Source organism: Peromyscus maniculatus, chromosome 7 (assembly GCF_049852395.1).
Source record: "Peromyscus maniculatus bairdii isolate BWxNUB_F1_BW_parent chromosome 7, HU_Pman_BW_mat_3.1, whole genome shotgun sequence".
In the NCBI taxonomy this organism is placed as follows: domain Eukaryota; kingdom Metazoa; phylum Chordata; class Mammalia; order Rodentia; family Cricetidae; genus Peromyscus; species Peromyscus maniculatus.
The window spans coordinates 53938818-53949378 of NC_134858.1; the positions used below are offsets into that span (position 1 = coordinate 53938818).

Consider the following 10561-nt stretch of genomic DNA (forward strand, 5'->3'; position numbering starts at 1 on the left):
TTTCGAGGGCGGCATTCTCTCGGGCCCTACCTGGGTTCCTGCAGAGAGAGAGTGTCGACAGTGCAGGGACACCCATGGACTGTAGGCACGGTGCTCTCTGCCCATCCCTGTACACTGGGACAGCAGAAGGTGGCAGAGGTAAGGGACAAGGTCTTGAACTCTCTCGGAACCGTCCTCAGCTCAATTCCCATTCATCAGGGCTTGAAGGACCAGCCGTGGATAGTGCTCTCACCTCATCAGAGCACGTGAGGCCCATCCCCACTCAGTTTCTCCAGAGAAAAGAGGTCACCCAGTCTAACTGATGATAGGCACCACTGGGCCCTCACTGGGCCCTGGTCAGTCTCAGTCCTCTCCTTCCCTGATGGCAGGGGACACACAGGCTTAAGGAATCTGTCAGCCTGCAGGGACACAGACCAGGGATCAAAAGCAGTTTGCTATCTCTGTCTTTTGCTCTTCCCCTGGTCACCTCTCTCCCAGGGGCTTTCTCATTCTTACCTCAGTGCCCCCAAACAACCCTGATACCAGTCAGGACTTTCTTTATTATGGGGTCGGGGCAGGGGATATGATGCCAGTCTCAGGACGGTATTTTCTCTCTCTCTCTCTCTCTCTCTCTCTCTCTCTCTCACACACACACACACACACACACACACACACACACACACACACACACCCTGCCAGCCCCCACCTCCGTCTTCCCCATTGCCTCCCTAGAACCTGCATGGCCAAAGCCCGATAATGTTCTCCTAAATTAAACAATAAACAAGGAGTTGTTTTAGTTTTTCCTGACACTGCAGTTCCTTATTAATCCCACTGCAAACAAAGGGAAGAGAGACAATTAATCTAAAAGAGGTCACTTCCTGTCTCCTATGGAACTTCCAGTCTGTGCTCAAAGACCCACCCAGAGGTGTTCCTATTCCTGCCATCCGCCAGGCTCCGGGGCTCCTCAGCCTCTTTTACCCCTCCTGTGTGAACCAGGCCTGGCCTGGCACCCAGGGCCACCCTCTCGGTCCCCTTTCTCTTCTCTGTTATGTGACCTTGGACAGGACAGATGGCTTCTGGGACTTTGGTTTCTTCATCTCTCAAGGATAAAATGGAGAGAATACACACGACCCTTTGAGATTAGACAGAAACATTTTCTCTTGTTTTAAGAGACAAATGTTGGAACTATTTAGGGATGAAATGTCATGATGTCGATGATATGCTTCAAAATAATTCAGAGAAAAAAAAAGATTGTTAAATCCAGGCGAGGGTGTCTGGGAGTTCCCTGTACTATTCTCTTTGCTTTTCTGAGTGTCTGAAAATGTTCCTAACAGAAAGTTAAAAAAGCATTGATCACATGACCAAGCCCACAAACAATGCCCTGAGCTTCTGGGCATACCTCAAAGGCAAACAGGTCTTGTATGTAGGTTAAACATCCCCCAGCCCCCACCATCTCCTCATGCTGGTTCCCTACAAATTGCTCTCTCCCACATTGCACTGGAGCCCTGTTTAGAAGTCAGACTCAGCACTTCATTATGGTAACTACTGTCTGTGGCCATGGTCCTCTATCCTCCGGTCCCCTGGCCTCTCTGCAGTGAATCATGGTACGGGGTCCATCGTCTCTGAAGCCCAAGATGTTCCTACTCAAGGCATATCAGGTAGAAATGAGAACAAGCTGCCACCATTCAAAGGCCAAGTGACTGACGTCCCATTTAACAGGTGGGAAAGAGGAGTCCCAGAGCTAGGATAGACTGGTAACTAAATAAGGAAGATAAAACACAAAGGAAAGAAGAGGTGAGCAAAACTTCCCTGTGTGCCCCAATGCTCCTCCTCCCCAGTCTCAATCCTGGGCCTAGACTGGAGGGATGGCCAGAACCTCTGGTCTCTAGCTCCTGTTTGTTCAGCCTCCTCGTCAGGGATGAACAGCATGATGGAAATCTTCCAGCCTGGCCCAGCTGACCCACACAAGCGCTGGCCAGGCCTGCCCCACTGGTCGATCATGAAGAGTTATCAGAACCCCAAATAATCAATCGCTAATTGCTGAATGCCGTGCAATTCATCGGGAAGAGTTATGTGTGGCCAGTGACTGGGCACCCCGCACCAGTCTGATGGAGCCTCCCGGGACAGAGCGGGGTTATGTCTGCGGTGAGCCATGCTGCAGAAAAGCCGCCCATAACTTTTAAGTTTCTCAAACAATATCCTGGGCACAGCCCACATCCTGGGCCCTGGGGCCACCCAAGGAGGAAGTGTAGGGGCCATGGAGGCCCTGAGGGATGAGCCACATGCCTCAATTAGTTTATCTGTCCCCTGAGCATGCCAGCTACCCAAGATGGATAAACCACAGCCCGGGGAGGGGGCGATAGCAGAGGACTGCCTGAAGCACAGAGTCAGACTAGGCAAGGTGCTGGGGAGTTGGGACACCAGCCTAGAGGGAACAAGGAAGCCACTAGGGTGCTGAATGACAGCATTAACCACTACCATGTGCTGAGAGGGACTATCCACAGTCACCTCCGGGCTACATGCCTCAAGCGGCTGGTCTTAGTCATCTCTGTCCCCATAGCACCCAGCACAGCTGGGCTCAAAGGAAGCGCCCAGCAAGTGAATCACCAAATGCTTGCAAGGTCATTAAATTGTAAGGTCCAGACTCCTGGACTCACTGCCTCAGAATATTGTTCTTATGCTTCACCCACTTACAAATACATACTTGTACAAGAGCCTCAAAAATAGCCTTGGGGAACAGGCTAGGAGATCCCTCTTTCCAATCTACAGAGAAATGGGCCTTGGGAGAATAGTGACCTCCCTAGAGTCACACAGCAATCAGAGGCAGAGTCCAGGACCTTCACCCACTCCCAGAAGACTGAGCCCCACTCACTTTGGCATATCCCAGAACCATATGAAGGCCACCCCTAGGTCCTCCCAGCTTCTCCTGCCCTACCTCATCAGGAAGCTACCCACACTTAGCCCCTTGCCCATTTGGAGAGGATAAAGAAACACAGGCAATAAATGCTCTTGAACATCCCTGGTACCAGCTGCTGTGACTGAGGCTGGACACCAGGACCATTTACTCCTGCTTTAATGGAATCAGGCTATGCAGGGATGTCCAGAGTCTCCGAGCTTGGAGCAGACAGAAGACAAAGCCACTCTCAGTCTGTATCCCAGAAGTCTGGGGAATCCAATCCTGGAATAAGAGCACTGGGCAGTGTCACTTTCCTGATATCTGTCTTCTCATCTGTGGGACAAGGCAGTGTTCTGCCCTCGGCATAGGACAGCCATCAGGGTTACACGTGGATATAAAAATGCAGGAAAGGGGCAGGAGAAAGGGCTCTGCAGTTTAAGGACACTGGCTGCTCTTGCAAAGGACCCAGGTTCAGTTCCCAGCTCCCACTTGATGGCTCACAACCATCTGTAACTCCAGTTCCACAGGATCCAACACCTTCTGCTGACCGCTTTAGACACTGTATGCATATGAGGCACTTACATACATGCAGGCAAAAACTTATACACCTAAGTTAAAGTAATAAATAAATATTGTGTGTGTGTGTGTGTGTGTGTGTGTGTGTGTGTGTGTGTGTGTTGAATTGGATGTGGTAACACATGCTTGTGACCCCAGCACTTTGTAAGTGGAAGCAGAAGGCTTAGGAGTCAAGGTCATCTTCTACTGGATAGTGAGTTTAGGGCCAGCCTGAGCTACAGGAGGTTCTACTACCACCCCCCAAAAAGTATTAAAATGTGAAAAGTATATAGCAAGTGTTGTTCTAGGAGATAATGCCAAGGCTCCTCTTTGCTTCTGTTAGGACACTGAAATCACTGTACCTTACATCCCTCTCCCCACAGAAGGCACAAAATGAGCTCCCATTGCCTGGCGCTCTACACTCTTCACAAGAGAGCATTTTCAAAGTGTGTTGATGACATTTCTATTACATTAATATCAATCTCTCCATGATACAGGTAAAGAAACTGAAGTTAAAAAAAAAAAAAAAGACGTGATTTATCCAGGTTCACCAGACTTGGCAGCAGCTGAGTAAGAACCGAAACCCACTTCCATCTGGCATGTACACCCCAGGCCATTTTGATCGTACCTGGTTGGTTTAAGGCTCTCTACACCCAGAATCTCAGAGACAGAATCCATTCTCAGTGTGAGGAAGTATATCACCACAAACACATACAGACTCCACTGAGGCCCGAGACTGGCTCCCCAGGCTCCTGGGCTGCAAGGCCATCAGAGCTGGGTGGGGCATATGAGAGTAAGGTGGCTGTCACAGCTGCCCTTAGGCAACCTGGATGTCCCAGGCACAGAGCTGCCTGGCCAGCTGCCCTAGCAGATGGGGTGCTAGAACCAGGCTGCCTGCCAAGACCCAACCTCCATGTCCAAACCAGCCTGGACATCAAGTTCCATTTTGGCCTCTGCCTGACCTGACCCTGGTGGCTGGCAGTGCCTGCAGACCCAAAAGGCCGTGGTGACAGCCGCTATCTCTCTTCCAGCAGCAAGCATCTCCCCTGATGTGGCCATATGGCCCCATATGCTCCCTGACAGCTGGACTACCAAAGCAACTGCCTGAGGATGTCCTCTTTAGAGCCCCAGAGGCCCTCACCACCCCACCCACCTCTGCCCAGCAGGCCCCAGGAATAGCCAGGGAAATGCTAGGCTGGAATGCTGTACCCCTGACTTCATGCCCTATGCCAGTCACAGCCCCTCTGGGGCTTGATCTCTCTATCTATCTAACAGCAATGCTGACCTCTAACCCCATCCCTTTGTATCCCACTTCCAAGGTTATAGATCACCCAAACTCACTCCAGTTATCCAAGGAGACAATCTTCCCCATTGTCAAGATATAGAGAGACACTGAGGTCCAAGGGTTGGCTCAGTGGCTTGCTCAGAGGCACACAATACTGGAAACTACGACTGTGACTCCAGGCACCGGCCATTCCTGCATGTCTCATAGGTGATGCTGGAGCTAACCTGAGCCCTAGGCCAACTCCTGTGAGCCACTCAGAAAGAATCTGTCTTTGATCACTTGCCCTTCGCATGAAGATACACCAGGTGCTGCCCCTGCTGCTGTCCCGAGCCTGGACTCCCTCACAGCCTCAGGACTACCTCTCTGGCCAAGCAAGGCTCCCCAACACCACCAGCAGACATGGGTTTAAATTGCAAATCTAATTTTGTCCCTTAAGAATCTTATCTCTGACCCCTGTATCCGGCATCAACACATGCTCCTTCTCTGGGCACTCAGACTCTCTTCATGTCGTCCTGCTTATTGCCTGTCATTCTCCCTCGTGAGCTGCTCCATAGCAAACACACTCTGCCCACACCGGGTGCTTCCCACCTCCTTGCCTTTGCTAATGCTGGGCCATCTCCTGGAAAGCCCTCACCCACATCCACATTCTCCAGTCACTCATTGATGCAACAAAGATTTATGGAGCATCCACCACGCGCCAGAAACATTTCAGCAGGCCCGAATACATCCTGGCCCTTCCATGCCCTCTGGACTGCCCCTTCTCATCCCCCAACCTGTGCTTGTGGACTCGCTCGCCCCTCTCTGCCAGACCCAGGGTTGTGGGTCCCAGCCTGGTTTCCCTTCACAGCTCGTCCACGGAGGGACAGCATTATCATCAGCATGCACCCCAGGTTCCAAACAAGATGTCTCAGATGTACAGTGAGCCCTAAGTGCAGGATTCCAGGCAGTGGAGAGGAAGGGCCAAGGCGTGCTTTGGGGGGATAGGTATTTAGCCCTGAGAAATTATGAAAAAGATGTACACTGACCAGAGTGACCCTCTACCCCTAAAGGAGGTCTAAGTGGCCAGAGACTTTTGCCAACAAGTCACCCCATGATCCAGTCTACCCAGCAACTTCCTTAGGTAGCTAATTTGAATGTAACAATTTTACAATTTAAACTCCAGACAAAATGGGGTGAGGGGTGTCAGGCCCTGGCTAGCAAGAGAATCTGGGGGCCACATTCCTGAGGTTGGAGTGGGAGCAGCTATCTTCCTAAGGGGACAGTCAGTGGTCCTCAGGAGGATTCCTATCCCAGCAGCACAGATAAAGAGCCAAGGAGGTAAACTGCCCTTTCCCCAGCTTAGGAAGATACAGAGAGCTCATCTGGCTAAAACCAGCTGGAAGCATGGAGCAGAGCCCCCTCTAGAACAGAAGAACAGGGCAGAGGTTCAAACGGGCCTGGATGGCAGAAGTCGGGCCATGCCAGACATTTGGCCATTCTCTAGCCACCTGGAACATTGGTCCACACCCAAGAAACAAACATCGAAGGCTCAATGATTGAGAACTTGCCTCACATGTATGCCCTCGGTTGGGTTTTCAGCCCTTCAGAATAAAACAAAGGTCCCTTTTAGGGAGCCACAGAGGTAGAGGGAGCATGGTGGGGAGAGAACAGAAAGGCTGTGGTTGAGAGCGTCAAGTCAGCAGGAGTTGGGGAATCAGTCACCGCCAGCACAGGGGAAAAGAGGAGAGGCAGAGAGGCTGCCTGGGTGGGAAAGCCAAGAGAAGCTGAGGAAGCTGTGCCAGCATCCATCCTGCAGGCACAACCACCACACCCAAGGTGAGGCCCAGTCATCCCTGAGCCACAGCCTGCACCTCCAAAGGCCTGAATGGACCTGCGGAGTCAGAGACGCGCAGGCTGTTCTGACCTCCTGGATTTGAGCTGGGCCCCCGGGCAGGAAAGGGCCCAGAGGCCATTAGGATCCCTTCCTTCCCCTAAAGATACTTTTAGCTCTCTACAGCAAAATTACTTGCTAAAAGGTGAACTCTTTGGCCCAGGGGAGCCCACACAGAATGGACATTGCCAAGGCTCAGCCTAGCTCTGATCCTGGAAAAATACTGACATGCCAGAGCTGTGCTGAGTATAGGAAGCAGTCCAGGCTACAAACCATCGCAGAGCACAGACAGGATCTGGCCCCAACTCTTGGCAGCATAAGTTTAACCAGACTGGAGCAAGAGGTTTCATAGACCAAGTCAGAGAGATAAAGTGATTAGCTAAACTACTTCAGGCTGAGTAGCTGTCCCATCCAGGAAAGACGTTGGTAACTAACAGCAAAAGAGCTATACTGAGATGACTCCAACAACAGGCTTCTGGAGTCCTGGTTCCTGGGCAATAAAGTCCAATCATCCTGCCTTTCCCTTCCTGCTTCCCCAGGACCAGGATCAGAGCATCCCATCAGAGAGCCTCTTAGCTCAGTTTCTGCTTCAGTACCCTCCTCTGTGAACAGAAGGCCTCCCTGAGGTGACTGAGAGACTCCAGGGAGATAATGGAGGTGGAAGGAAGCGTTAATCTGAAAGCTAGTCACAAGTAGAGGTTGCCTTCCTGGAAAATCTAGCTAGATACTGGCTCCTCCGGCCACCATGCTACTCCAAGCAGCAACCAAGCTAAGATCAAGGCTTCTAAGCCCAAAGGCTTGTGCTTGGAATGCCAGGAAGAAAACATATATGGGCTCCATCTGCACGGAAGAGAACTGGAAGGATTCAAGATCAATCAGCATCCAAAAATTGCTTCCTAGAAGAGGAGGAACCTGTGCTGGAGCTAAAGAGGGCTTAGCAAGGAGAGTACGAGAAGGTTCCCTCGAGCAGCCAGGACAGGACCAGCAGAGACTCCCAGGGAAGGGGATACACAGAGTAAGAGAGGCTGACATACATTGCTCTAAGCTGGGATGGGGATGCCAGGCTAGTTGGCCTGGATACGCCCTTCCTATCTATCCTCAGCCCCTTGAGAACTAGGCATCTAGTTCCCCAATGGCTCAACTCAGACACAATAGTTTGCATTGGCAGGTAGTTTCTTTCTTTCAGCTGCCCACTGAGCAAGGGACACACACGGGGTCACACATCTGCATGCTCCCCACTCCCCCATCTTCATGCTAGCTGCAGACTTTGCTTGGCCCTTGTGGAGCTGTAGTACGCAGTCCCGCCTGACCCTGGCAGGGTCACGGGAATCTGGTATGGTAACAACTCCAGTGGCATTGTTGGGCTCGATGGGCGTCCCAGGAAGCCCATGGCTGACCTGATGGGATGTCAGGAGGGCACCCCTCGACCCACCAGAGGGGTCCAACCAGAACCCCCACCCCACTCTCCCTCGTGTTTTCTCCTCCTGAAAGAAAAGCCAAAGTTGAACCATTAAAGCGCCTCCACCCACACTGCCTCCAGGCCCGCCACGCCCGGGATGCTCCACAAAGTTGCTCCAAGCCTGGGTGATTCCTCTCAGGTGAGGGTTTGACAGAGCTGCGCAGCAGGCGAGGAGCGCGGTCACGCCAAGGGGTGCCGAGCGTGCACGCCCGTCACGGACGCGCATTCGACACCCCACCCCCACCGCTGCCCCCGAGGTTCCAGCCCAATCAGAGGCTGCGCACGCTGCGCTGCCGGCGGGCTGACACCCCGGCTCCCCCTCCTGCACCCCTACGGCCCCAGCCCAGCCGCAGCATCCCGACCCGGCCACACTCACCATCCGAGCGCGCCGTCCACGCGCGGCTCTGCTCTGGGCCGGCATCACCGGGCTAGCCTCCGATCCCTGCTCCAGCTTGGGTTCCCGCTCTGCAGGGCTCGGCTCGAGATGGTAGTAGCAGCAACGAGCGAAGCAGGAAGGGCGTGTGTGCGTGTGTGCGTGTGTGTGCGTGTGTGTGTGTGTGTGTGTGCGTATGTATGAGAGAGTATGTATGTGTGAGTGTGTGTACACGGGAGAGCACGCGCAGTGTGTGCGCGGGAGGGCCCCGCGCTTCCCTGCACACCCGATTCCTGCCTCCTGCTCTCCACGCTGCGATGCCAGCAGAATCCCTAAAGCGCGCTCCCACCCGCCTGTGCGCTCACACTCGCGCACACACGCGCACACTTGGACGCGCACACACCCCCGCTGCCGCACACCCGGCTCTGCACTCCGGGTTCTCGCCCTCCCGGGGCGCTCATCGAGGCCCCCGGCTGCGAGGTCGTCCTCGCCGCGCGACCCCTCCTGGGCCGACCGCGCCTCACGTACCCCGCCACTCCCAGAGGACGCCCCGCGGGCGTCCCTGCTCCTCCGTTATGCTCTGCCCCACCGTGGCCGAGCTCGTAACCTCGGTCGGGCCCCACGGCCGGGTTCCTGCAGTTCCCCCCTCACCCCTGCCCCTGCGTGTGCTCTTGCTCCTTTCTTCCTGCTCTCTGTCCCCCACCAGTCCCTGACCGGTCCCCGGCCTCTCCCGCTGTCTCTTCGTCTGCCTCGCCGCCGCCCTTTTCCGCGCCCACCTCCCCACGGCCCTGCGCTGCCTCTCACATTCTCCGCATCACAGCGGGTACCGCCTGCCGCTAGCTGAACCCCAGCTACCGGCACGCAGTGGGCGGCGAGGGTCCCCGCTGTCCCTCCGCTCTTGGCCTGAGCCGGGCTGATGGCGACGTCCCGCGCTAGCCTCGGCTGCGACTCACAGAGCTCATCTCGCTGGGACTTAAAGGCATAGCGCACACGGCTCGACCTGCCCCACCCGGGGCGCGGAGAAGAGCGGCCTCGCAGTGCGGGAGCAAGCCCGAGCCGTGGTGCAGCTTGGGCTGTGCAGAAGGCGCCGTGTCCGCCGAGCTTGAGTCCAGCCCTCCGGGGCTGGAGGTGAGTCAAGGAGAAGGACGATGGAGAGCTGCCCAGACCGCGCCATGCAGGGGGCGCTCAGCGATTGTCGGCTCCATCCGAGGGCCAACTAGGGACTGGGGGCAGTGCAGGCCGGACCTCCAGGAATGTAAGGCCGGGAGGAAGGATTAGGGAGATAGGTGTCCTGACATTAACCCATCCCGGGGTGAAGACCCTGTCAAGCAGGGAGAGACAGGGCTCCTGGCCCAAGGTGGCCTCCCCCTATGTGACCTTGGGCAGATGTCTACACTTCTCTGCCCCTCAGTTTACCTAGGAAAGACACAGGCTTTCATCATCTCTAGGGCCATACCAGCTCTGGTATGTTAGATGTTCTGAGGACACTGGGGTCCTGGAGACACAAAGCAGACCATCGACACCCAAATCACACCTCTCGCTTATGTGTGTAATCACTCTGGTCCCTTCAGGTCCTGATTGCTCCCCCCACACACACCCCATCCCATTTGTCCTGACTCTTCTCCCATCTCATCAGACAAACGAGGAAAAGGCAAAACCGAGCAGAACAGGAACCTCCTGGGTACAGCACTCTACAAAACAGTGTCTCCCTGGACTTTCATGTTTGTGGCTCCTGCTGCCCTGTCCTATGGAGGGTTGTTCATGTCATCCATTTGTCAACTAAGCATCTATTGTTTGCCCCCATCTTGCGCTAGGTACAGGAGTAGTAGCGTCCGGTTGACCGAGGCATCATCAGAAAATGAGGTGGTGTAAGGGAGTTGTTGGGATGCAGGGGAGGCTAGACAGCTTCCTGGAAGAGGTGATGGTGGACCCATTTAGTAGAGCATGAGCAGGAGGTGACCAGGTAAGAAGGGAAGGAATGGGAATCTCATTCAGAAAGAAGCATGCACCAAGACCAGGAAGTGAGGAATAAGGAATGGCAGAATGGTGTATTTTTGAGAAACCTGGAATTGAGTTTCAACTTGATTCTGGGGCAGCATCAAGGCTACAACTGGGCAGATCTAGGTAGGAGCCCTATCCTCACC

The 10561-nt window shown here is 54.2% G+C and overlaps 1 protein-coding gene across 4 annotated transcripts in view; it reads right to left on the reverse strand.

Annotated features, from left to right (window-relative positions):
* Positions 1-9368, reverse strand: part of Lingo1 (leucine rich repeat and Ig domain containing 1) — a 186934-nt gene extending 177566 nt beyond the window's left edge. For 2 of the 4 annotated variants that reach the window (XM_016004390.3, XM_076576342.1), the window contains exon 1: positions 8421-8776. The gene's annotated coding sequence lies outside the window, so the exon portion shown is untranslated. Of the gene's footprint in view, positions 1-8420 lie in introns of all 4 variants that reach the window. The other 2 variants (XM_042280981.2, XM_042280980.2) reach the window with 2 other exon arrangements.
* Positions 9369-10561: the final 1193 nt, after the last annotated feature.